This window comes from Arvicanthis niloticus, chromosome 22, assembly GCF_011762505.2.
Source record: "Arvicanthis niloticus isolate mArvNil1 chromosome 22, mArvNil1.pat.X, whole genome shotgun sequence".
Classification (NCBI taxonomy): domain Eukaryota; kingdom Metazoa; phylum Chordata; class Mammalia; order Rodentia; family Muridae; genus Arvicanthis; species Arvicanthis niloticus.
In genome coordinates this window covers 34817865-34845651 of record NC_133429.1, presented here as the reverse complement: position 1 = coordinate 34845651, position 27787 = coordinate 34817865, and the positions used below count along the sequence as shown (strand labels likewise).

General features: G+C 36.9%; 1 long non-coding RNA gene across 1 annotated transcript; it reads right to left on the bottom strand.

The window, feature by feature from the left end:
- Positions 1–4461: 4461 nt before the first annotated feature.
- On the bottom strand, positions 4462–27584 carry LOC143436185 (uncharacterized). The gene is made up of 5 exons (XR_013106367.1): positions 27154–27584; positions 23729–23911; positions 22804–22973; positions 9493–9676; positions 4462–6013 (listed from the first exon to the last, which is right to left on the bottom strand). It is a non-coding gene; the product is annotated as an uncharacterized LOC143436185 (long non-coding RNA).
- Between the last annotated feature and the right edge of the window lie 203 nt (positions 27585–27787).

Below are 27787 nucleotides of genomic sequence, written 5' to 3'. Positions count from 1 at the left end.
ATTAATTAATTAATTAATTAATTAAAAAGAAGAAAAGGCATAGGAATCAGAGACAAACTCATTCTCACACTCAGGAATCCCATAACACAAATTTGAATCCGCAGTATATTCACAGAGGACCCTGTGAAGAATCCCGCAGGTCTGGTGCATGCTGCATCAGTCTCTGTGAGTTCATATGAGCTTTACCCGTGTTGACTTAAAGGGCCTTGAATTCTTGGTGTCCACCAAGCTCTCTAGCCCTTCCACCTTTCCTGCCTTGTCGTCTTTGGGGTTTACTGGACTCTCGGGGGAGGCATTTGATTGTGATAAACCATGGAAGGCTGAGTGTTCCAAGGTCTCTCACGTTGTGCATAAAGTCTGGGCTGTGGGTCTTTTAATTTGTTCCAATCTACTTCAGGAGGAAGCTTCTCTGAGGATGGATGAACAAGGCACTGATCTGTGAGTATAACAGAATATCATTAAGAATAGTTGTAACACTACATTTTTTAGACCAGTATTATTATTATTTTTTTTTAATCCTAATTACCTGAACCGTCTCATCTCAGGTTCTAGGTCACCTGAGTGAGCAGGTGTCAGGTATGGATTCCATCTCGTGGAGAGGGCCTTAAATCAAATCAGTTATTGCTGATTTGCTCCCACAAGCTTTGTGCCACCACTGCCTCAGCACAGGACATCATTGCAGATAAGTTTTGTGACTGCCTTGGTGTTTACATTTCTCTTTTTGGGAGCGTGCAGAGGAAGAGTCTGTAAACAAAGATGCTGGAATGTAGGCTCTGTGCAAACATCTTCTCAACATCTCCATTTTTAATGAGTTGGACAGGTGAAGTCTTGGACCTCGGCTGTCAGTTTGTAGAGAGCAGCCTATGGTCTTGGCAATAGCCTGGGTTGTTTGGGAATTTCAATAAGGCTCCTTCAGCTAACAACTCAATTAGATCCTTTCACCAAAAGCTTCATTTGCTAACAAGAAATACCCAGCTGGGACTATGTCTATCTCATTATTTGACAGTTTCATTTAGATGATCTCCATGTATGTATTTAGTTTTGGAAGTTTCTACTGTATTAGGCTCCCATTGTGCATTTCAAATATACCCCAATTTTAGCTGTCACTCCCTACCTTTCTTCACACCACTCCCTCCTTTCCTGTGCCCCACTTGGGTCTCCCATTCTACACAGCCTCCATCTGCTCATGACTATGTGTTCTAGTTCCCTTTCTAACCGGATCTATCTATTCCTTTCAGCCCCCTACTCTATAACTACCTTCTGTGGGATCTATGGATTGTAGCCTGGTTGTCATTGCCTCCACAGCTAATATCCATACATAAGCAAATACACACCATGTTTGTCTGTCCGATTCTGGGATATCTCACTCAGGAATGTCTTTTCTAGTTCCATCTGTTTGCCTGCAAATTTCATGATGTCATATTTTCAATGGCTGAATAATATTCAATTGTGTAAATGCACCACACTGTCTTTATTCATTCTTCTGTGTGTTTTTAATTTGTTTTTTATTTTTTTAATTTGTTTTTTGCTTTGAAGGGCTAGACATACCTTAAACTTGTAAACATCCTCTGGTATCCTTCTGAATGCTGGTAACAAAGGCATATTTCACTACGTCTAGACTACAAATTTGTTCTTGACTAGGCCTGCTTTTTTGTTTATAATTTACTCAGTATCCTCATGCTGTTTATTTGGCTTCATTTGTGTTTTTCCAAACAAACATACTGTTCATGGGGGAAAAAAAAACAATTTATTTTTAAAAGAATGGGGAACTATGCCACTATTTGACAATTTCATTTCACCAAGCTGTTCATTTCCAAAGTTATTAGGGTTATTTGTTTCTGAATATATGCTACATTAATAGCAAAGTCAAAAACAAATCATTGCAAACTGGCTCTGTGCATGTTCCATTAATGCTCATGACTAACACTCATGTACTCTGTGGCCAGCCAAAGTGTTCCAAAATTAGTTAATAAAATCAACTTTCAATATAAAATAGAATATGCACAAATCTGCTTCTTGAATTCTTAAAACTAACAAATTTATTGAAAATTTATAAATAAAATGCTTGATATATCCACTTCCTCCCTTAGTTTTTACAAATTTACTATTATTATCATTATGAGTGTATATTTGTTTGTGTGTGTATACAGACACCACTCAATGTGTGTGTGTGTGTGTGTGTGTGTGTGTGTGTGTGTGTGTGTGTGTGTGTAGGTCAAGGGATATCTTTCAGAGTTAGTTCCCTCTTCCTACCATGGCCCTAGGAATCAAACTCAGGTTGGGAGCTTTGCGTAGCAAGTGCTTTCTGAGCTAAACCATCTCACTGGCATGTAACCTTGTCTCTGTGCCTTCACAATTGATCTGCTGCTATCCTTTAGCTTGTATCCATCCTATTGGTTTCCTATAGTATGCTAATAACCTCTGTTCTGCTTCTGGGCCTGTTGTTGGTATTAAAGTTTCTATTGTTTACACAAAATATGCTTAGTTTTGGGGAAAATGGTTTTATTTCCTTTAGTGTTAGTGGAAAATATGAACATTAACTATAATTCCATGACAACTTAGTAGAGCCTACAGACACCTGGTTGTACTAAGAGAATTCCCTCCCCTCAGAATTTGATCAGCAATCCAAAAAAATAAATAAATAAAATTGCTTTAACATAAGGCTGTATTAGTTTGCTAGAGCTCCAAACAAAATGAGTGGATTAAAGAAAAAGTTTATTTTCTGAACATCAGAGGTGCAAGATGAAAGTGTTGGTAAGGGTTCATGTTTTTTTGAGGTCTCTTCTCTGAGATAAGTGGACATTTTTCTTCTGTCTCTGTCATGCTGTCTGTATTTTAATATCTTTTTCTTAGAATGACACCAGTAAAATGGGTCAAAGCCCATCTATAAAGCCCCATTTAAACCCAATTCTTTTCTTTAAAGGCTCTATTTCCAAATGCAGCTATATCCCAGAATGCTGGGCATTAGGACTTTAGCATATGAGTGTGGAGATGGAATACATAATGAAAGCCATGATTCTACATTTTTCTAATGACAAATCTTGTAAAAGAACTTTTATGGCCATGATATTCTAACTATTTAGACACATCCAGTGTCGGAACAGATGACTGGTAACTTGTGGAAAAATAAAAGTTAGAGCTAACAGTGTCTATATAGAAAGTACATAACTGTGTTACATCAGAAGAGAAATATGTTTTAATGATTTGACTACATCATTGCAATTTATATATGTGGATTATCGATAAATGGAGTCCTTGTGCAGACCAAGAACATAGAGAAAATTAGAGGCAACAAGAGAGGAGACCAACACAAATTGTGTAGTTGTACCTTTTCTCTCTGTGTAGAAGTACATGCACAAAACTATCACCTTGCCATTGTACTAATTTGGATCAAGGTCTGATATAGTAGGCATGTTTGTAATCCTACAACAACAGAGAAACTAGGATCACTAAGATGTTAGAATCGTCAAGATACACCATGAAGAAAAATTGTTATCTACCTATGAATCTTGGTATTGGCCAACCTAAGATTCTCTACTTTGTATTTTGTACAGCAAATGAAGAAACAGACTGGAGAAATGTGAAAAAAAAGTCCCTGTGAAAATCATTTTTATGGGTGTTCTCATGCAATGTTGTGAGAATTTTGGAGACTCTAACCACCCTTCTTACACTTAGAATCTTTGGGGAAAAGAAATACACATGTATAAGTGCAATTGCTGTGTCTTTTATTTTTCTCATAGATTGTTAGACAATATCACCATGAAATCAGCAGACTTAATATGTAACTTCATTATTTGCCCGCACAGACAAAAACATGAAAAACTCATGGAGAAGTGATTTTTTGATAAATAAAAAAAATGTAATTTATGCATTTCAGCTGAGTAAAATGAAAGCTTAATATCAACATCAGATAACACCATTGAAAGTTAATATTAAATATCTGATATGAAGATTTAATATCTGATTATTAAATTACTAATATTAATTACTATTATTAATTATAATCATAAGTTACTAATACTAAATTACTAAATATTAAATTTTAATATCATGTAACATACTAAATTGAGAGTTATTCATTCATGAGCCCTCCACTACATTGCTCTGTTGAAAATTTTAGCAAGCTTTGAACACCTTCTTGCAACAGCCCTTGGACTTTGACAAGTCTGGTGTAAACAAGAATAATGCTCAATGATGTTTTCAAAATCCTGTCCTATTGGCAACCTTAATTAACTATAAATATCACTAAATAGGCTATGGGGAGAAGTATGATTTCCTTTCAAAGTTGAAAGAAACTTGAGTTTGAGATCATGTGTCAATTCTAACAAGACCTTTTTGTGGTAGAACTATTCAGACATTTTTGTGTCTCCTAATTTTTAGTCTGGGGGTTTAACTCAGTCCTCCAAATTTACTTTGAAACAGTCAAATAAATTCATTTGACCCCTCTTTGTGATTGCAGTTGAATTCTTTTCAGATCAAAGGCACATTTCATTAAGTAATTCTCAAGGCACTGCATTCCTTCTCTGTCTGAAATGCTCAGTAATTGGGTTGACCTCTTGCAAAACCACGTAATTAAAAGCCAAGAACAAAATCCTTGGGGGGAGACTGAGTGCCATTTAAAATGATAGCTGTAATGATCCATAAGCTAATTGTTATTTTCTTAATAAATAAACTGTCTTTGATCTCGTATCTAACGTGGTTTTTCTATTGTGTGAATTCTGATGAAAAGTGATTGTTAAAAATTTCTATCTCAACATGACATTGATCATTTGTATTAAATTATCTGCTACTCTAAAGAGACCTTGGAATTCGCTGCTATTGTCTCATCAACGAATGAAATTAATTAAAGTATAAATTTTTACTCGTTTTCCACGATGTCAAGAAAATATATGCTAGCTTTGATTTAAAAATGTCTGAGTGAATTAATTTCTCAGATACAACAGTGGAAACCAAAAGACAGTTGCAAGAGTTATACAGATATACTGAGAAATTAAGTCAGGAGATTTCTTTGTTTCTGTGGCCAAACTCAATTGCAGACCCCTGAGATTTATTCCATGGTTTTGCTGTGGCTTATTTTTTCGAATAAATGGGTTTTTTTTTTGTTTGTTTGTTTTGTTTTGTCTTTTGGTTTTGCTATAGTTAGCTACCAAATAGATCTTTTTGATCTTCGTAAAACTGAACTATAAATTTTTTTTTGTTTATATTTTCTTTTATTTTTATTGGATATTTTGTTTATTTACAATACAGATGCCATCCCCTTTCTCCATTTCCCCTCTCTAGAACCCCCTATCCCATCCCCCTTTCTCCTTTATGCTTGTGTACTCTTTGGTTGGTGGTTTAGTCCCTGGGAGCTCTGGGGGTTCTGGTTGGATGACATTATTGTTCTTTCCTTGGGGTTGCAAACCCTTCAGCTCCTTCAGTCCTTTAGCTCCATTAGGGACTCCACACTCAGTCCAATGGTTGACTGTGAGCATCCACCCCTATTTTCTTAATTGAGGTTCCCTCCTCTCAGATGATGCTAGCTGTGTCAAGTTGACATAAAACTAATCAGCAAACTCGGACTTAATTTTTTCATTCTTTCCTCTCTTTAGAAATGCCCATATTCTTAGTTCTCCATTTAGTGACACTTGGCATTCATTGACTGGCCCAATGTTAATTTTTTCATCTATGTTCCACCATCCCATTTATTTATTCAACACGTGATTATTGGAGGTTTCTCAAACATCAGTTACTCTTAAAGTGTTTCGGTGTTAAGGAATTTGTAATATGAAAATAATCACTAGGAGAGTGGAACTAAGTAAGCTGCCTTTCTTGCTTAAGATGAGTGAGCATACGCCAACCACGTTGTTCTTTTAGGGCATTAATGGTGCTTGATGTTTCTTCCTGGTGTGATTCCTCTGAACTCCTTTCTTCAGATTCTGTTTTCACGTCTCAAGTTTTTATCTCCATCCCCTAATTATTGTTAATACGCTAGTGAGTAAGGATGCCAAGGTTCAGCACTGTCCAAAGTTCCCTGTAGGAAAAAAAAATGATGCATTCCATATTCTGATCTTAAAGACTTGGGAATTAATTTAGCCTGAGGATTTAAATGGCTTTAAGAAATCGAATTGATCTCAGCTGAAGTAGTGACTCTGTAAGCTTCATTTTCTGGGACTATTAGGACTCAATTATGTTTCAACTCTCCTTCCACTATTATAGCAGTGACTGAAAACAGTATAATTCTACTGCTTAAGGATGTAAACTCTGGGCCAAACTATTGGGTTCAAGTAGCTAGATGATTATGCACAAGTTATTCAATGTCCCATTTTCTAAACCCATCTGTAGGTACAGAATGATCTCTCTGTGTGCTGTTAAGCTACAGAAATGTGTTGCTGATAAAACTAGATACTCATTTTGTGTTTCATTTTCTTTACCAGTATTTGTTCATTTAACTTCACTGTCAGCATTCTGCCTACAATGATTTTGCCCTAATGACTCTACACATTGATTTCTTCCCTGCAAACAGAAAGCATCTTACATATTTAGCCAAGATTTTACATAGTATAGAGACAGCTTAACTGTGTCTTTATCAGTCCAACCCTGGAAAACTGTGGTCAGGGAGGGAAATATACAAGACTCCTTTTAAAAGGATATTCTAGGCACTGAGGCCCCAGTGAACTCTTACAGTCCACTACACACCAATGACTATTGACACTCTTAGGTCAAAAGCACCAACTAAACTCCTACAACTAAGAGGCCACTTTGACAATGCTGGAGATATCCCTGAAAGGAAAAATGTGTCCAAAAACTAAAACATGAATAAATAGTAAATTAGACTGAAAGAATCTAAAATGAGATGCCTGCTCCCTGCACCACACCCAGAAAAAGTAAGTTATGTTTTCCCAGCTGGAAATGAAAAAGAGCCGCATTATCTACAGTCTATTGAATGGATCCCAGTCATTAATATTTTACTCATGTACATGTTTCATTTTGAGGCAATTTTCCTGTTTAACCAGCCAGAATCATTTTCAGGATATTTAACAAGAGCGATGAAAATGCTCGGCTGCATCTGTTCATCATTTGACTAACCAAATTTTTGCATAAATTTAGCCTGGGTTTAAGCCGCCATTGCTTCCCTCATCTTTGGTGTCACCCTTCCAATCTGCATGCAAACACTTGCTGTTATCCAGGTATCTGATCACATACTGTCTTAGCAATCAGATCACAATCAGCAAAGAGAAATTGAAAAGATGTTTTATAAAGCCATGAGCACAGACAGTACTCCCCAGGACAAGCTGTGTTGGTTGCAATGACAAACTGCTTTAATAATGAAAATAGACTCTTGATTTTTTACCTACACAGATACGGTTTAATTTTCTTCCTCCTTATTAAAATCCTCACAAGCTCTCCGCCTAAACCTTGCCCCTTGTTATAAAAATGAGTTGGCAAACACAACAGCTCTATTCATTCTGTTTAATATACAGTTTCATATGTATGTACACACACACACACACACACACACACACCACGGTGAAATGGCTTCTAAAAACATTGGCTGACAGTAAAGACAGTAGAATCTAATCCTCTCAGGTACCCACTTAATACTTATCTCTCTGCTGGAGAGTGTAATAAGGTCGTCAGGATTATTGAAGTTGATAGAGTACCAAGCTCAGATTAATTACATTACAGACTTCAGAAGAAATTATGGAAAGCAACAATATCACTCCTGGCAAGCACACATATTTTTACAATTCCCTAAGGACTCTAAGTATAACATAATAGAGTATCTGATGCAATTGATATGGAAGTTTCACAAGACAGATTCTGAAAGATTAATAATTTGTGGAAGAAGAAATATCCATTACACATCAAGGCATAAATATTCAGACTGAAACCTTAAACAAAGGAAGAATAATTGTAAGTAAGTAAAGGATACCAAGACATGTGAGTCCCTTATGTTCTGGAAGATTTTTATTTGTGGCATTCCTGAATTTTCAAAAACAGTACATTTGTAAGAAGGTTTATTATTTGTCTAGTTTGAGCAAAATTAACTCTTTGATGCCACAAGACAGGCAGTGAAAAATATAGCTCTGATTTTAAAGCAAGCCCACTAGTTCTTCCTAAGAAGTGGCTAGGCAGGGCTCTGTCAACACCCATGATATACTAAAGTTAGTGTTGCTAGTGAACCATGCTACTGTGTATTTCTCTATTTCTCTTTTTCCCTGTCCTTGGAGTCAGAAAGTCACACCCTTTTTCTATACTGAGTGAAGACTCCTAAGATTATAATTTACACAGCTTTCAGTTACATGTATTAGAAAAAAAACATAACCTTTAAAAACTTATGGGGACAGCTAAGTCTGTAATTCAGTGCTTGCTGTGCGCAAATGCAAGGCACTGAGTCCTATTTCCAGCATTGCAAAAGAGAGAGATGAAAAACCAAAGCAAATAAATTTGAGGAAAAAAAAGGAAAAATCTTTAGGAAAACATTTCTTGGAATTAGAAGAACAAAAGGTCAAGAATCTGACCTTCACAAGTTAAAAGCTTTCTGGCTGACCCAGAATAAAAGCTGAGAAGATGGGTATAAAGGCAGAGAATGGGGTACACTTATGTTTCTGCTCTTTTATGCAGGAGGAAATCTGTAAGTTTTGTGTTAACCCCACAGGAAGCCCTTCATGATGCAGAGCAGGAAGATTTGCAGCATAAGGAACCCTCAGCTCAGTGGGTCAGCACACAAGTTTATAAGGGTGGAGTCAGGGATTAATAGAAAACAAATCACACCACCAACCAAAGGGGATGATGTACTGTTCACAATGTACAAAGGAATTACTAATATGTCCAGCAGGTATATCAAGGACAGACAACGGCCAAAAACTAAGGGAGAACCACAGAGAAGAAACTGGTAAGAAAATAATGAAACAATGAGCTTTTGGAATAAAATCTGTGAAGTAGAGAAGATCGCACCCTGCATGCCCACTCCTTCCTCTCTGCTGGGACCAATAATACCCTTAGGCTTGAATTAGTGAGAAATAAAAGCTCAGATGGAATGCAAGATTAATGATTTCATTTAGATTGGATTGGAAATGTTCCTATTGGAAACTGACCCCCCAAAGACAGTACACTCTGAATTCACATCAAAGGGCAGAAAATGGATTTCAAGAGCGCATGGTAAAGGCACATAGGGAAGCAAATAGCAATGCTGTTTCTATAATTCGGTAATTATCAAAATTGTTTCCATATGCATGAACGAGACCTTTGACCTGTCATTTCACAAAGAAGCTGATCTGTGTTTGTGATATTTGTTGTGGTTTTAGAATGTGATTCATTATAGAACATTAGTCAGCATGGGGATGGCTGTTCCCAGCTCGGATGCTGGCAGCAGTGAACAATGGCAGCCGCCAGACAAAAAGCGGGGGAAAAAATAACAACAGTGTAAAAAGCATCTCTAAGAATGGTAACGACAGATCAACATTCATCATTCTACATTGGAGGAAACATTCCCTGCCTTTTACTCACGTCCATTCCATATGTGTATAGCCAACTGGTTTTTGAAGTCTAAATTCAGGCAGGTGAGATGGCTCAGAGGGTAGAGGCACCTGACCTCAGACCTGATGCTTGACCCTTAGGGACCACAGGGTGAAGTGGGGGAAGCATCTCTTGCAAGTCATCCTCTGATCTTCATATGTACGCTGTAGGCATGCTTATGTATGCAAACAAAATGAAAAGATGGGATTGGAATAAAAATATTAAGCGTCTGAATTTCCTAGGTTTACCTGAGCGCCTGGTAATCTCCATGCTAGTAATTGTCAAAACGCCTTTGTATGGATTAGAGAATCTTGAACAACAACCAAAACATAACTCTGCTGGAATCGTCCTGCCAGTGGTACTAGTGATGGCACCCTTGTGAACCAGTACATTTTATAGTCAGGCTTACGACGGGCAAAGTAAATTTTAAATGGTGTCACTCAGAATGAGTTTTAAGACGTCGCTGTTTATGATGAATATCTTCAGATTTTTAGATGATTCTTACGTGAAGTAAGTAGGCAAGGTTTTATCCAGTGAACTGTCATACATAAGTGCTGTTAGAATTTTCTCTAGGCTCTGCCCCACAGTTACCTGGCAACAGCCAGGTGTGCCTAGTTCACTATAAAAGGGGCTGTTGTCCCCTCCTCTCTCTTTTACCCTCTTGCTCTGTCCTCTCATCCTACTCCCCCCTCTCCCCTTTCCCCCCTCCTCTCTCTCCACATGCTCATGGCAGGCCTTTCCTCTTCCTTCTCCTCTTCCTCCTCCTTCCTCCTTCCTCCTCTTCCTCCTCTTCCTTCTCCTCTTTCTCCTTCTCCTCTTCCTCCTCCTCCTTCTTTTCCTCTCTCTCTCTCTCTCTCTCTCTCTCTCTCTCTCTCTCTCTCTCTTTCTCTCTCTCTCTACCTGTCTCTGTCTCTACTACCTACCCTCTCAGCTTCCTTCGCTATGCCCTGAATAAACTCTATTCTATATTATACAGTCGTCTTGGGCTAGTCCCTCAGAAGGGAAGGGATGCCTCAGCATGGGCCCTTAGAGGCACCCCCTTCCTCCATACCTGACTGCACATCCACCAAACATATTCCTTCTCTCTTTTATTTCTGTAAAGCACAACAAGTAGCATACCAAGACTCGGGCTACGAGAGGCATGGTGATTCAACAGAAAATCTAGGCATTCTCCGCTACCATACCTCCTTCAGGATCCTGAATTTAACTCCTGGAATTTTAAACTAAGAAATGAAGACAGTTCATAAATATTCACCAACACAGAGCACAGCACAGCACAGCATGAATTCAAAAGGCGAAGCCATTGCCCATCTTCTCCTGAGGGTGGAGAAACATTGAGGGAAACAATCTGCACATTTGGCTCCCAGCATGTGTCCCTGAAGGGAGGACAAGCTGAGGAAAATGCCTGGATTTATTTATGAGATGGTTAAAGGACACATTACACAGAAGATAAACTAGAGAAATTGTATGGCCATGTTTCCCCACGCACAATCAAATGTTCTGTACCACTGACATATTCCATAAAATCAAGAGACACCACATAGATTCTACAAAACAGCCGAATTAAGGCAGTCTGCTTGGACAGTGTCCAGGAGAGGGTGTGTGAAATAATTTATTGCACTGTTTAAACTCTGAAATCCCAGATATCCGGGGGGGGGGGGGGAAGACTAATTGGGAAGAAATATACCAAAGAAAACAATGAGAGAAAATCATGAAGAAAGATAAGGTGAACAAGAAGGGTTATTGTTTTGCTCTGTATGTCCCCTTGCTTCTCAGTATGTCCCCTTGCTTCTCAGTATGTCCCCGTGCTTCTCAGTATGTCCCCGTGCTTCTCACGGTGCCCAGGAACATGGCGGCAGGGATCTACAAAGTCTAATCACCGAAAAGATGACCTCAAGTTTATAATTGAAACTCGGTTGACTCAAATGTGTAGCCAGCATGATATTTGATAAATGTGTGTATGTTGAGGTAAGCCTTTAAGATTCTGTTATGCTCAAATCTCATATGATAGCATTTGTACCTCAATAAATTTCATGTATGAGTTTATAAATAAAATTTGTTTTTTTAGGCTATGTACTTTCACTTTCTAGTCTTTAGAGATATTTTCGTTTAGTTTTCTACTCACCTGTCAATTAAGTGACCTCATATTGACGGGCTCTATTTATCCTATCTGCCATTTCCTAGTGATTTTCACAATTAAGATGTCTTCAAGTTCTTTGTCTCTTTCATTACCATATATTTCTGTGGATAAATCCTCTCTGGTTTTCGTCTCTTTTTATATTATCCTTTCTGCAAATAAAGATTTGCTAGGTAATTAGTGTATTAGGCGTTGTTATAGATGAGGGGCAGTCAACAAAAGAGAAAACTCCAGCTCCTTTGGACCTCGTCAGCTATTAGGATAGGAAGATACACAGGTAAAATTGGGGGCTAAGGCACAAAACAGTAGGGGTTATCACAAATAAAATGGGAAAACATTCCACTCTGTTTCATCAGGCTACTGGTACGACCAGAAGAGGCTTCTCTGCAGTTGTCTACAGCTGAGGCACACTGTCAGGATTCAGGCTGCCTTGGACTTCAGCTTGGAGATAGGAGACTAAAGAAAAGCAAGACAGAAGGAGGAAGCTCAACACACTAGTGATGTATCTCCCAAGTCTACTTGGGAGCACATACTTGGGAGCACATATCTGCCAGAGACATCAGGCCGTGGCTTCTTGAGCATTGACAAGGAGTTTTTAATTTTATTCAGACAGAAAGTCAGTGTGCATGCTCTTTCTTGGTTTAGTGGTGATAATTTTATAATCAGCAATATCAGGTCTCTGCACAAATCCCTTTGATTGGTGCCCAGACATTCACACTCTTATTTTTGTGGGAGATGTCCCTAGCCATATACCCATAAAACTGATGCTTGAAATCGGACCACAGATTCAGAAATGGGAACTGGGAAGCTGATCATCACTCTTTAGAGTGTTTCTCCTGGAGAGATGAAGAGCCCTGAACATCCGTAACTTTGCTTTTTATTGAAGATTGCACTCAGCTTTGATTCTCTGCCTGTCATGCTGTGTGGTACTAATAATGTTTACAGAAAAGAATATCTTGCTGCGTGGAACCAAAACATGAGGACACCATAACTCAGTTTAAACTAAAAATTACATTATGTCCATCTCTTAATGTATCATCATATGTTTGCATTCCTATGCCATATTGAAGAAACACACAATTATTTGTAATTCTAGACATTTACTATTAAAGTTACATTATCAGCTATGGAGAGTGTCAGTGGTGCAGTCTTTGTCAAACGTGAATGAGGCCTGGTTCCAATGTCTAGCTTTGGAAAAAAAATCTACATTGCTTTTTATATAATACTTCTATATTCTCCCTTCATTGTCTATTCTAACACATGTGTTAAATAAACTTCTAAAACTCCAATATTATTTTATGTGTTTTAAAAATTAAAAGATAATGTCAATTCCTCTGATTTTTCTCAAGATAGTTCAAAAATAAAAATTTTGAAACTTTCTATTTTCTGACACATTTCTTTCTAAACATTTCATATATATATATATATATATATATATATATATATATATATATATGCTTCTTAACATTTATGAAGCTATCCAGAAGTAGTGTACATATTTCTAGTCAGTTCTGGAGCAATGCTATTCAGTAGTACTTTAAAGTGGAAATTCTTATAGACAAGCCAATATGAGGTCTTGATAAACACATACATGCTAAAACTTGAAATATGGTCACTACGACAGAAAAGTGAACCTTTACATGTTATTTGTTTTTCAGGAATATTAAAATAATCTCTGATTATTCTGCCATAGCGGAGAAGTTCTACCCTAAGAGTCACGAAGAATAGAAAAATTATCTCTTAGGAGTTTTCTTCTGCATATTCTGATAGGTTGTTTTCATTACTTCATTGTTAACACATCAGCCCCATTGCACAAATGGTTAAACACTACAAAGTCATCTCTTGCTTATCATGCATGTTTAACATGGGTTGATGATAACTTTGTTTCCCTCAGCCTTTAAGGTATCAGATTAATGGAAATTCCAACATCTTGTAGCATCACCCAGTGGATCTGAAATCTATTAAGGAAGATTTGTCATCACAGTCAATAGAAGAACATTCCACATGAGTGGAAAACAAATGGCATAGAGATAAAAACAGTTTCAAAAAGCAACTTGTGTTAGTATTGTTAAGGGTAAAAACTGGATAGATGCAGTAGATTAAAATGAGGATTGTAAATATATTTGAATACAACCACTGCTGAATTGTTTCAACTTTGGATGTCAAATCTTCAGGTTTTTTGTTTGTTTGTTTGTTTGTTTGTCTTGTGAAAGTGAATATGGTATTGGAAAGAAGCAGTTTTGTTTCTCTGAGAAACAATTTTTGAAAATAATATGCCTGAAAACTGGGAGGAAGGTTTGAGCTAGACAAGAAACACATGCATAAAGGTAAATACAATACTGTAGCTTGTTGGCTTTCACAATGTCCCAGAGACTGTTCCTGGCAACTCACATATACAGCTTCATTAAATCCTCCTAAAACATACAGGATCTATTCCAGTTTCTCCCCAATTTAGAGATGAGGAAACCACCTTATTATCAGAGCAATCAAGGAGTTTGTCAAAGGATAATATCTGCGGTCTGCTGTTCACAGTAGCAATGTATTGCCAGATTGCAAATAATTAATGTATAACCAAGCTTGTACAACTCTTGACTTTTTCTCAGCCATTGTTGATTTCATAGAGTAAAAGAAACAGTCTTGTAGCCTATGTCTCTTCAGTGTCTAGCAGTTTATTTGGCCTACAGGTGTGTCTACTGGGAAAATCAAAGGTTTTGATTGAATCTAGGAGGGACTGTGGATAAGTCTGAAAATGTCAGTTTCAGGAATAAAATCATTCAAAAACTTTTTTGGGTATTTGTAAGTGCCCTGCCCTTTCAAACTTTTTTTTTTTCTAGCAAAAAAGTCAGTAATTGGATGAAAATTTTTGACAAAGATCTCCTAAATTTAGCTCTAAGGTAAACTATTTCTGTATGTCTTAAATCTGATTGTTCTTTATAGAAATTTCAATGATCTTTGGCACGTTCCAAATTAGAAAATGCATTTTCAGTTCCATTTATGGGGTTCTGTTTCAATACATAGCTGTCTTGTGCAAGCCATGATGGCCAAATGAGAGTGTCATATCTATCACCTCAAGCATGTATGATTTTCTTTCTGATAAAAACATTCAAAGTCCTTGCTTTTAACTCTATAAAACACACACACATATGTGTGTGTGTGTGTATATATATATATATATATATATATATATATATCCTTGTTATCTACATTCACTTACTATCTAATAGAACAGAAGAACTCTTTTCTCTTTGCTAATTTTAACTTTCTACATAATGGCATGTTTATAATCCACAAGAAACTGAATCAGACATTAATTTTTACATGTATTTAATTATCTTAACCAGGTCAAATTGATGGTTATTTTCAATAACATCATAAAAATTTCATTTGATGAAACAAGAAATTGGTCTATTTAGATGGTGTTTTCTTTCTTATTTAGCAGTACATGATTTTAAGTAGTTTCTGGTTATCAATTCACTATTGTCATTGATAATAAAAGATAAGTATATTTCCCACAGGGCTGAAGGACATTTTCCCTTTGTAATACTGCTAATTTTAATCAGATCATATTTTTAAAAAAACTTGTGGGACAAATAAAATTGAGATACTGAGAAGATATAGACCATCAGACTCACACTGAGAAAAAAAAAATGTGTCATTTGGTCGTTCAAACTCAATGTTGCACTGATTATTTGAAAGCTGGCCCAAACTTTATGAGAACAGATGACAACTGTAAACAATCAAACAGCTTGAGAGTGCCAGGAGTCACCAACCACTTCCGAATGTCATATTCTCAGACTGGCTCATGCTCTCAGTTCTAGGATGTATAGGGTTACTTTGGAAAAGAGACCTAGACATGCAAGTTTCTTTTAAAATGTTACACTGCTTGAGTAATGTAGTCATTCCCTTCATCATAAGCACTTCTCTTCAGCCACGTAGTTGAGTCAAGAACTGAAGAAAAAAGTGTATGTGGAGATATATAGATGCTGCTCCCAAAGTGAGAGCTCCTTCCTGACTTTTGAAGTATTAACACTGTTCTTGCATCGGTCAAGTGTGTATGGAAAGACTATAATATGGACACGTTTTCCCAGGAGAGGAATTATATGGTTAGAGGCAGGGTTTTTTAATTCAGCTTAGATGAACTTTTGGCTTTCAATCGCAACTCTTGAAACATTTTTATTAGTTAAATTTGCTCTTTTTTCAAACATTAAGGTTAAGAAAACGTTCATATTTTATTGAATGTGACCGAGGAGGCAACTGTAAGAAACTAAGAAATGTGTGTGTACATACATACATACATACATACATACATGTATGTTATATAATTTATGAGGGTAAGGATGTCAGATTTATCTTATAAATAAATGAAGTATTTTAATGTCTTAATTTTTAAGATATAATGAAAATATAAAATATCATTCTTTGTAAAGGGTGTAATTTAATGATTTTAACATATGTGTGTAGTGTCTCAACCCAAATATGAGAGAGATTTCTAATACAAGAAAAGCTTTTTCAAGTACCTTATCTTCCCCACAAATACCATGGCAAAGGAGTTATTCCTTTGTTGGTAAATACTGTTCCATTGTATATTTTACACATTTCATTTACCTATTCACTTATATGACATGATTTGATAGTTTGAAATGGGAGTTATTGTGAGCAAAATGGCTGTGACTTCCTGTATTTGTGGACATTTGTTTTCAAGATTTGTGGGCCCATAAATATATTGAAGGTGAATTTCCAGCTCTACTTGTCTGCCTTTATTAGACACCGCTCCCCTTCTTTCCTAAAGCATCTTTACCATTTTGTATCCACAGTAGCAGCTGGTCCACACTTTCTTTGGTACTCTGTGTTGTTTGATGTCTGTTTGGGTATTTGTTCTGTTATGTTGTGTGCTTGCAGTTTTAGCTCAGTGCCCATTCATTAGCATTTCCATAGAAACAAATGCACTTAGAGTTTCTATCATTTACTGACAGTATAATATGTTTGCCCACTATTATCTGAGGTGCTTTAGCTGCACTGTTGTAAGAGTTATGACAAATCCCTTATGAGGAAACCTCATTTACAAATATTTCTCCTATGCTTCACTGAAACCCCTATCAAAGGAAGAGAGAAATAAAAAACCAAACAGGAGCTCAATATCCCAGGCTTGTTATAAACCTGCAATAACTAATAAAGTGTGACATATGTGTCCATATAGACATATTTTAGAATAAAGCAGATCATTTTGTTCTAAATAGATCATAAAAAAATCATAGACTGAAAAATACCCTCTGCCATATACAGTCAGATGATAAAATATGATGATTGAGTTCTTGCTTTAAAAAAAAAGAGGAATAAACAAAAAGAAATAGATTCTGCTTAACCTGTTTGCTCCAAGGATCCTGTGTCTTTCTATCTGTCCCCTTAACATCCTCTTACTCTCTATGATTTTTTCTTAATAATACTAAATTCACTTCCTGTCATTTGCTTACCTGCCCCACCTCTTGACCCATGATTGGCTTCATGTAATCATGTTTACACTATTCAAGAAGAAAGCTCTTGGTAAAAGGTGTGCTCTAAGGCTGAGATTCGTCACAACTAAAACCAGTTTTTGTTTTTCGTTTTGTTTGTTTTTTTCAGTAAATAACACCATTTTGCGGTTCATGGTGTAATCAAATATCCTGCAACATTAATCTCTGAATTTTGTATTTAAGTAGGAGGCTCTGCCTTGATATATCAGTCTAAGAGAAATCATGAAAGACCATTGAGTCAGTCTGTGAGCAACACACACACACACACACACACACACACACAGAGAGAGAGAGAGAGAGAGAGAAATGAGCACCTACATGCTCCTTTCACAATACTCCTTCTCATGTTTCACACACATTCGAACATACAAATACACATTCATTATCACCACACATACACATACATACATATACTTATCCAAATAATATGTAATAATAAAGCAATTCATAGAAGAGAAGGAGAACATCACTGTGAATTTTATGTAAGCCAAAACTTTTATTAAGAAAAACAAAATACACTATGATGATTTTTTTGGATTTGGCTTTAGTTTTTTGGTGTTTTTTTTTATTTTGTTTTTGTTTGGTTGGTTGGTTGGTTGGTTGGTTGGATTTTTTTGTTTTGGTTTGTTTTGGGGGAATTTTATGTTTTGGGGGTTTTTTGTTTGAGTTTTTGTTTTTGTTTGTTTTGTCACAAGGTCTCCCTGTGTGGTCTTGGCTGTCCTGTAGCTCACTGTTTAGATCAGGCTATCCTCAAGCTGACAAAGATCTTCTTACTTTGCCTCCCAAGTTCTGAGACTGAAGGTGTTAATAATGACACCAGACTGGTGTTTTTGTGTGTTTTTTTTTCTCATTTTAATTCTTTCACAGTATCATACAATGTACCATGACCATATTTAGCCCATATTCCCATGCCTCCCATACTTTTTGTGTCCATTTTTTAAACCCATCAAGTACAGTGTGTGCTCTCCATATATTATTGGATGTGTGGTCTTTACTGGAGGAGGTTAAGCCACCAGGGGACACACCCATAAAGAAAATGACTCTCCCTCTCCCAGCAGCTGTCAACTGCCAATTGATCCTGAACTGGGGATGGGATTGCCTGCCCACCTCCCCTCTCCACTTGCCATTTTGTCCTGCCTCAACTTGCACAGAACCTGTGCGTGCTGCCTCAATGGCTGTGAACTGTATGTGCAATTGTCCTATGTCCAGATGCACCATTTTCCTACATGGGTAGATATGGTCTAAATATATCATCGATATGTATGACATTCCCAAGAATTTGAGAAAGATGTGCTCTGCACAACCTCACACTGCATATACTCAACAACAGTTTGTAATGGCTATGACCGTTGTTGAAAGAAAGGGACCCTGTCACATTGAAGAGATTCGGGCTTAGATATTACAGATATTACAGTGAAGAACAGAGTGGTTGTCCTTTACCTCTACTTCTCACCTATTGAGATATGTAAGGAAGCATCTAAACATAGAGGAAAGAGCGATGTTGACTGTTGACTATGCTGATCAGATCGCTTTCTGTCTCTTCTGTATGTGATTATGTATTAGTGAAAAAAAAAGACACGATTTCTGTTCTAAAGACTTTTTCCATAGTATTTCAACACAAAATATGTAAAAAAAAAAATTAGATTTTATAATTTAAGTCAAGCACATGTATTTTTTTAATTACCTAAGTTAATTTTTGTGCAGATTATACTAAATAATTTATAACTGTTCAGATTTCAAGACAATCAAATGTCCCTGTACTTCAGTATTTCATAAGACAAATTATCTCAAATTTTATCCTTCTACTATTAAAACTTCCACATTTGTCACACTGTGGATCTCCTTAGGTCTTACCCGACAGGTGATATAGAATGTGATGTTAAGGTTCTACAAATTTCTCATTCCGAAGGGTCTTTTAAGATTATACTCTTTGCTAAAATAAAATTGAACAAAATATACTAGACAAGTAGATATTCTTGCCCTCTTTCTGGCACTCTCTGTGATCACAATGGTCAGAGAGGTCAAGGTAAATTATTAAAAACAAAGGTTTAATCCTATTGGTGATTTTTCCCTTCCCACAATTGCACGATTCCATCTAATGGTACCGGAAATGCTAAGATCTAAGGTACAGCTAGCTTTATTTAAGACCTTGGTTTTCAGGTCTCCCGAATTCTACAAAGACAGAAGTCATTTCTAGTGAACTCATTTTCATTCAAGCTTTGCCCTGGGACTCGAGAACAGTGTCTCAGTGCTTTCTAGTCTTAGTTTTTAAAGACCTACAATAGAGGCTCCAATGAGAATTGCCCTCACAGGCTTATGAGTTTACACACTTTGTTCCCTACTTAGTGGAACTATGTGGGGACAGTTAGGGGATGTGTCCTTGTTAGAGGAGTGGACTTTGAGGTTTCAGTATACTGGGGACATTCCCAGTGTGCTTTCTGCTTCCTGTTTGTGGGTCTGGAAGTGAGTTCACACCTGCTTCTCCAGCCTCTATTCTCCCAGCCATGATGGCCATAGACTCCTAACCCTCTGAAGTTGTAAGTCCCTCAAAAAACCCTTCCTTCTATCAATTGCCTTGATCCCAGTGTTCTTCCACAGGAGCTAATACACATACATTGAAAGGGAATCGAAATGTCAGAGGAAGAATTCTGTCATGATCTTAAGCCTGCCACACTGATGACTTGTATTAGTAACCTAATCCTTATAACTTTGGTGATTCCTATCAGTAATTACTTTATACAGGCAAACGCTGTCTTCATTTTTCATACTATATCTGGAAATTTGTTTCTATGTTAACAAATTTAATATCATCACTCCAACTACTACAATTTCAGTGCACCATAAACTTAGGAGATAGGATAGTGTTTGTAGAAACACTTCATGGTGTTTTGAGTGCATAGGGTTCCTAGAAAATGATGGTGTCTGAAGTAGTAACTGAAAGGCCAGATGGACCAACTATAGCCTGTCCTCACTCAGCAATTCCAGTCAGAGGCAAAGCAGCCAGGAAATAGAGATTGTAGAAAAAAATTCTACTGAAACAGCAGCATAAGACAGAAGGTGTTGTCTCAGGAATAAAAGTCTTCACTAACTAATAAAACTGTCTGTTGGTTTTCTGTGGATCGAGTGAACTAAGGCATGTTGAATAATTCATGACTCCGGCTTTATCAGCTCTTGCCTTGATCACCTCCTGTACTTGTTTAAACTGGGTAATGATCTCACTCATCTGTCCAGAATATGCATACTGAGTTCCAGGTAATATATTTAACATTTGGAATATTAAATATTTAAATGAATTACCTACTTGTCTACGTACTGTTTGTATAAACAGAAAAGTGTTATATTCTACTATGAAAATGGACAGAAAAGGAGAGTCAGGTGGCAAAGGTGAATGAATCATGTAATCTAGAGATACTAATCTTATACTATGTGTTCTTATGTGGACCCAAAGACTAGCTTTTCAAAATAGTATTATTTTTAATACTGTATATTAGGAGCCATTGATAAACTACTTTGGAAAACAAATTGGTGTGGACTTTAAGTTTTAAACATTGTGTTTAATTTGATAAAGATTTTCATAGTTAATGCTTAAAAACTATGTAAGTTAGTTCTTACATAGATGATTTTAAGTCACTATTTCAATTATTCAATACTAAATACCAGCTCAAGATTTTAAAAATTATAAGACTCATACATAAGAAATATAATTTCACAGTGAAAATAAATGAACAAAGTTATAAGCTATGTTTTATGAAATTAATTTTCTTTAAAAACATTTCTTATAAGTTAAATGTTTATAATATATGGTGTGATCATATCTTTAGATCATTAGATCCTTATTAGTTACCCAAATTATCTCATGGATCTATAAAGCATTTTTAAATGAATATTTGGACACTGTCTAAAAGTCATTCTTGCTGCCTAGATCAGTGTGGATTCGCATGAATTCCATCTGTGATCTAAATGAAGCAGGAAAAATGCTAAAAACATCAATTATTCTGGAAAATTAGTAATTTGCTAAGTCTGCAAAAACATCTTGCTATGCACAGTCTACATTAATCTGATTTTCAAATTCATATATTTTATAAAAATTTGAAGTGTAAAACATAAAAGAACCCAATTTGTGGGTTTTTTTAACTGATATATATATATATATATATATATATATATATATATATATATATTACATTACAATAAGTATTTTGGAATTAAACAATACTTACTGAATTAACTTAAAATTCTTACTCCATGGAACAACTTACTGTTTTTAAAGGAAACAAGGCTCACTGTCTTATCCTCACTTTTAAGATCTCCATGATTTGAATGTAGACTGTTCAAGGTCTTACCTTTAGCAAATATTCTGCTCTGCAAAACACTATCAGCCCCCAAATTCTCATATATTTTTGACATTGTCTTTTCAAAGCTATCAGTTTTGTTAATACCTAGTTATTAAAACCCTAGCCATTTTTAAAACAGAAGTGGACCAATGAAGGCTCCTTCCTCACACCTTGCTCAGCTTGCTTCTTTATATAATCAGGGACTGCTGGTCTAGAGATGGCACCACTCATATTGGGCTGGGCCTTCTCACATGAACAAGTGATTAGGAAAATACCTTGTGGACTTGTCTACATGCTAATGTGATGGATATGATTTCTCAACTGAGGTTCCCTCATCCTAGACCCTCATTTATGTAAAGTTGGCATAAAAACCAGCGAGCACAGTGATAGTTTAAGGTATCGTCCTACCATGCACACTCCCAGCTGAACTCAGACACCATCTTCCTCCCCTGTTCCCAGTGTACTAGATAATAAATGTGTATGCTACATTGTTTGTATAATAATGGTTATTTTGAACCATCACAACTTTTCCTTTGTTAATATTAATGTTGAAATATAGGAGCATATGTTCTCATTTCTGGTAATGATACAGCTGTGGTCCAGGTTCTGAAGCATCCTATTAAAAGACCTTATCTCTAGTGAGAATGATGCACAGATTATGATGGTGAGGAAACAAAGCTGTAAAAAGTGACTGTAGATAGAACTGGGAAGAGTTTTCCCCTCTCAAATACGGGAAATAAATGTTCATATCCTTAGTCAGTATATAATTCAAAATATCATCCCTGTATGTTCGGGCTTATTTATATTAGGATCCCTTTTTCTTCATAGACTTTTCGCTTAGGTTAATGGAACTTTTTCTCTTCTTTTTAAAAGGCAACACTTATACTTGTCTGGTCCATGAAAGAATGAGTGAAAGACATGCTATCACCATTTTGATTAAACTCTATTGTTTAAAGTGAGGAATATATAGGTTGCTGGTTAATGCCTTTGAGTCAGTAAAAGCCACAGTCTCACATTTTTGTGGGCATTGTATGAATACATGGGCTCACTCTATTCAGAGATTAGTGTTTTGTTACCTGTTCATTTAGTTAAATTTGAGAGAATGACAGAATTGTCCTCATTAAATCATTTCCTTCAAGATGGATGTCACGTTTAGGCAAGTGTGCACTAGAAAGTGCCGTGCCGTTAATGGTTTCTTTGCAGAATGAGTAATTATGTGTCACTATTTTGGTCGGAAAGATAATTTTGCTTTCCAATTCTGGGTAGAATGTGAAGATCCTGATTTATATCAGTTTATTAAACTCTACAGAAAGAAACGTACCTTGCATTTTCAAAGGAGGATGTTTTCTGTCTTCAAATGAGACTTCACGATTCCTTATGAAGTTAAATTTAAACTTGCAAGTTGCATGCAAGCTTATCAGGTATTTGACTTTAATTTTTTTCTTCTTATATTTTCTCTAGTATTTTCACATATACTTTCACTAAGATTTCCTGAAAGGTACAGAACAGTACACATTATCAGTCAGCTTACTTCTTCAGAATTAAAGTGCACTCCTTTAAACTAGACTCCTAAATACAGAAAAGTGGGGGAGGGGGAGAAGTGCAGGGATGGGTGTTTGCCTTTATGTCTTTAAAATTTTTGTAATTAATATTTTAGCATATAAAGTAGTAAGCTTCACTCTGACAGATTCATTCATTTACATCATTGTTTTTTGGCTCAATTATTTTTAAACTGATACTTGCTTAAAAGCAATGTTTTCAAATTACCACTCTGAGTAAAATACGAAGAAGAATTCTCCAGCATGATGTGAAGAATGAAAAATTATAAAAATCATTTTATAGAATATATACATATATAGATGCTTTTTAAGTTCTTTCAGGGACATGGAAACTTTTCTCTGAAACAAGCCAGACCAGTTCCAGGAACTGGCTGTGAAGAATAAAAGTCATTCAGGTGGTAAAAACACAATGACAGGGCTGAGGCTTTACAGCTAGAGCTAGTGAAAAATAGTTGATAAATAGTTGGTAAATGACAGAGTAGGGAAGTGACATGGTGAAACCACATTTTTGAGAAAATGATTGTACTGAGTAATTTCCATGGCCATTAACCTTTTAGGGTGGGCTTCTCTGGAATGTATCACTATTCTTATGTTATGTATCCTTGGCAACCCCTCACCCCATCCCCACTCCCCTGGTTTGTGGTTTTGCTCTTTAAAAGACCCCGTACCCATCACTCAGTGCCAAACCTTGCTTGCTCTTGTGAGAGAGAGCTTGTGGTTTAACCACCGGCCTATTTCCCTAATAAAGCCTCTGTCGTTTGCATCCAGGTACAGTGTCTTGCGAGAGTTCTTGGGTGGCCGCGATTTCCCTAGACTTGAGTAAGGGTCTCCCTAATTTGGGGGTCTTCAGATGCACTATGCTGGTCCTTCCTGCTGGGAAAGAGAAAGCAAGAACAATCCTGCAACTTCAAGGGCAGTCTGATCTACTTAGCAATTTCAAGGCCAAGCCTGGAATACCTGATCCCAAATCAAAACAAAACAAAAACTTTTTTTTTTTTAAAAGAGAGATACAGAGTTTTTTTTAAAAAAGAAAATCATTTTCCTCAAAATTTAAATGAAATTTTAAGCATCTTAAGTAAACAGCAGACAAGACAAACCTACATCAAATGTTTATAAATTTGTATCATTTGAAATTTGAACATGTTTTTAAGAAACAACTTCTTATTAAAACATTAAGAGTGAAACAAAGTATCAGTGAATCCAGTAAACAATAAACTGTCCCCTGATACCCAGGGATGATCAGCTTCCCCGTTGTGGATGCTTGGGATGGTCTAGTAGATCGCTGTGAGGCTATTCCCTTTTGTCATTTCTGACAAAGAATAAATTGGACAGACAGTACCATCAATATCACTACTAAAAACTTCCCCTATCAGCTACCGGATCTCGTTTCTCCCTCTGCCGCAGCCATTTACCTTGTATGCCTCGTTACTTTATTTGGAAAATGACATATGCCGTTTAACCTTTGGAGAAAAGGACTATGTCATTTTCAGTTATTTGATAGCTAGAAGGGGAAATGCTTGGCGTGTGATAAATAAACTTGGAACTTGAGAAAGATGATGACCAGGTTAGAATAAAGATGAATATTTGGCTGTAAGAAGAATCTCAATCCACTGAAAACAGATCTGTTTTCTGATAGGTTATTTCTCTGCTGTCGGTGAAAGGAGCCAATTGAAACCACTTCAGATTTTAATAAAGAGAAGTTTACTGGGAAGCTGCTCTTGCAGTGGGCGAATTCACTGGCCTCAAGGATCAAGGCCAGGGAAGTCGCCTTGGGGAAAGGAGGGGGAAGGTAGAGGAGAGAGAGAGAGAGAGAGAGAGAGAGAGAGAGAGAGAGAGAGAGAGAGAGAGAGAGAGAGAGAGAGAGAGAGAGGAAGGAGGAGGAGGAGGAGGAGGAGGAGGAGGAGGAGGAGGAGGAGGAGGAGGAGGAGGAGGAGGAGGAAGGAGAAGAAGAAAAGAAGAAGAAGAAGAAGAAGAAGAAGAGGAGGAGGAGGAGGAGGAGGAGGAGGAGGAGGAGGAGGAGGAGGAGGAGGAGGAGGAGAAGGAGAGAGACTCAGAGAGAGAAGAGAGTGAGGGAGAGACCAAAATGTCTGGATTTCTGGGGGGAAAGGGCAGCCCCGCCTCTGGGCTGGAAAGTTCAGGGTTGGGGGCAGGGTTTGCTAAACAGGGACTGAGGGATACAGAGATAACCTGGAGGACAGGTCCTCTTTGGAATTTAAAATATGCACTTTGGTTCCTTGTCGCGGTCTAAAACAAAACATTTACTTAACTCAGTTCAGATCTTAAGGCATCCTTTAAAAATGTAGACAAAAAAAAAAAAAAAAAAAAAAAAAAAAAAAAAAAAAAAAAAAAAAAAAAAAGGAAATTTAAATACAGCTCCAGAAAGGAAGGAGTAGCCTCCCATACACAACTTTGGTTGCTTGACTATTAGTAGATAACCCTAACGTGAAAAGGCACAAATCAAGCCTTGGTTTTGGGGGTTGTCATCTTAACTTTGTTGTTGCTCCATAGTTTTATACAAAGTATTAAACTTGTCTGGGCTGTTTGCTTATCTAAGAATCTGGACCCACAGCAGAACTTTGTCCTTGGGACAACCCTGAAGCAATAAACGTATCTGAGTCAGACAAGCAATGTAAGATTTTTGTTTTTTTGCAAAAAGGAATGTAAATCAGTTAGTGATGTCAAGTAATAATCCACAAATTAAGAAGTTAATTACTTTAAAAGGACTGCAACGGGGGACAGAGATTTCACTTAGCTCCTTAGAGTCAAAACATTTGAGGTGTGTGCAGGGCCTTTGGTCAAGAAGCTGAGATCCTCTGTGTTTGCTCATGAACCCGGGCTGAGTCAGGGTTCTCAGCCCCAGTGTTGAGATTAGAAGGTAGACATCATCTTGTCTTGATAATTTCCAAAGGATGGGTCCTAGGACAGAAATAAAGGCATTCCTGGCTATAAACCCCTTAAGAGACTGGGAGAGGATTTAGCAGCTCCAGGATGCAGAGAAAAATTTATGTCTTTTTAAAAATAAGTATTCCATACGTTCAATGCATGCGTTAAAGAAGAAACTTGTCCAAAGTCAGTCAAGCCGGAGGGCCAATGAAAGAAACCCCTCCTCCCCTTAGTTAACAGGACTAGCGATCCACAGCACTGCCCACTGCGGGGAGCCAAACTCAGGAAATTACTGCTGTTCTAGAAAAACTAGTCAGTACAAGGTTAAGAAAGGAAGTTCGCAGGTCTCAGGTCTCAGGTCTCAGGAACTTAAAGAACGTTTGGCATTTCCTGAGAGCCGGTTACAATGGGATGGTCTAGGGCCATAAGGATATGACAGTGGACTGGTCTTAGACAATGAGGACTCAATAGTGGGATAGCCCTAAGCAATGACCCTCGCCCAAACTTCCCGGTTTGCTGTGTCCTTATAACCTGTCCCCAAAATTAAAGTTTCAGAGCTTGATCAGAACCCCAGACTTGGTCTCATTCTTTGTGTCTCTTGTCCTTTCATTCTTTTGCCCCCTTCCCTAAGGTCTCCTCGAATCCCCCGCGGGCTGGGGAACAGCACCACGGCTACACAATGTGTACTTTCTAGGTTTTAATCGTTCAGTGATTGTGGTACCTTGCCACTTGAAGTCTAAGGAAATATTAATAAGGAATTCAACCTTAAAATGTAAAGAAGAACTTAACCCTTAGCTAATTGACCTTCATTAAGTCATGGATTCATGTTTGATAGAGTTGAATCCCATATGATTGAGAAGGGGAGTCTGGGATAGCACACCATTTCTATAATCATTAAAAAAAAGGGGGGGGGGTGTAGATTGGAGAAGGAAAAGTTTTCTCTTTTCGAGCCAGGAATGACATTATCTCTGTCCTAGGACCTATCTTTTTGGAATTAACAAGACACTCCCTTAATCTCTGTTAAGGGAAGAGAACCCTGACTCAGTCAGCATTCATGAACAAACAAGACCTCAGCACCATGACCCAAGTCCCTGATAAAACCTTCTAGAATGTTTGGACACAGAACACCAAGCAGAAAGGAAAGTTAGATTCAAGACCAATGGCCTTAGGTTTAAACCAAGACAGTTTCAAGAATACAAATTTTTTAAAAGAAATATGCCTGAACTTACAGTAGAGATAATTTATAATCCCTAAGCACGAGTTCATAAATTTCAGAGACTTGCATGGATAGAAAACCGGTAGATCAGAGAAATGATGGTCTTCTCAAATTCAGATGCTTCCAGGGGCCAGACCAGAAGCATAAACTATGAAATAATGAATATAAATCAATGAGGATAATGACCTGTGGAAAATGGAAAGTGTAAGGCTCTCCTAAATTCACTGAATAGTGGTTTTTAAAAACCCTTCAAGTCTCAATAGTGTATGTCTACTATATATTGCTATGTTGCTATGGCCCCACAAATCTGGTATTCATAAATTACTACTTATATTTCTTCAATACTTTCATCACTATCTGCCAACATATGTATATGCATAATGAAAATCTCAGTTTAAAATAAAAGCCTAAAAATTTTAGCTGATGTTTCTGTTTAAAAATTAGTAAATAAAACATACATTAAGTAGTAAAATGAATATAATTACGTATCCAAGAGTGTTCAACATATGAATAATTTAAAATATATTTTACAAAGGAACATGAGCTCAACCTCTCTTATCAAGCTTGAATGATGGATTAAACATAAATGGGATTTTCATATAAATAATTATGATGTCTTAAAATAATTTCTGAACGTATGATAGTGA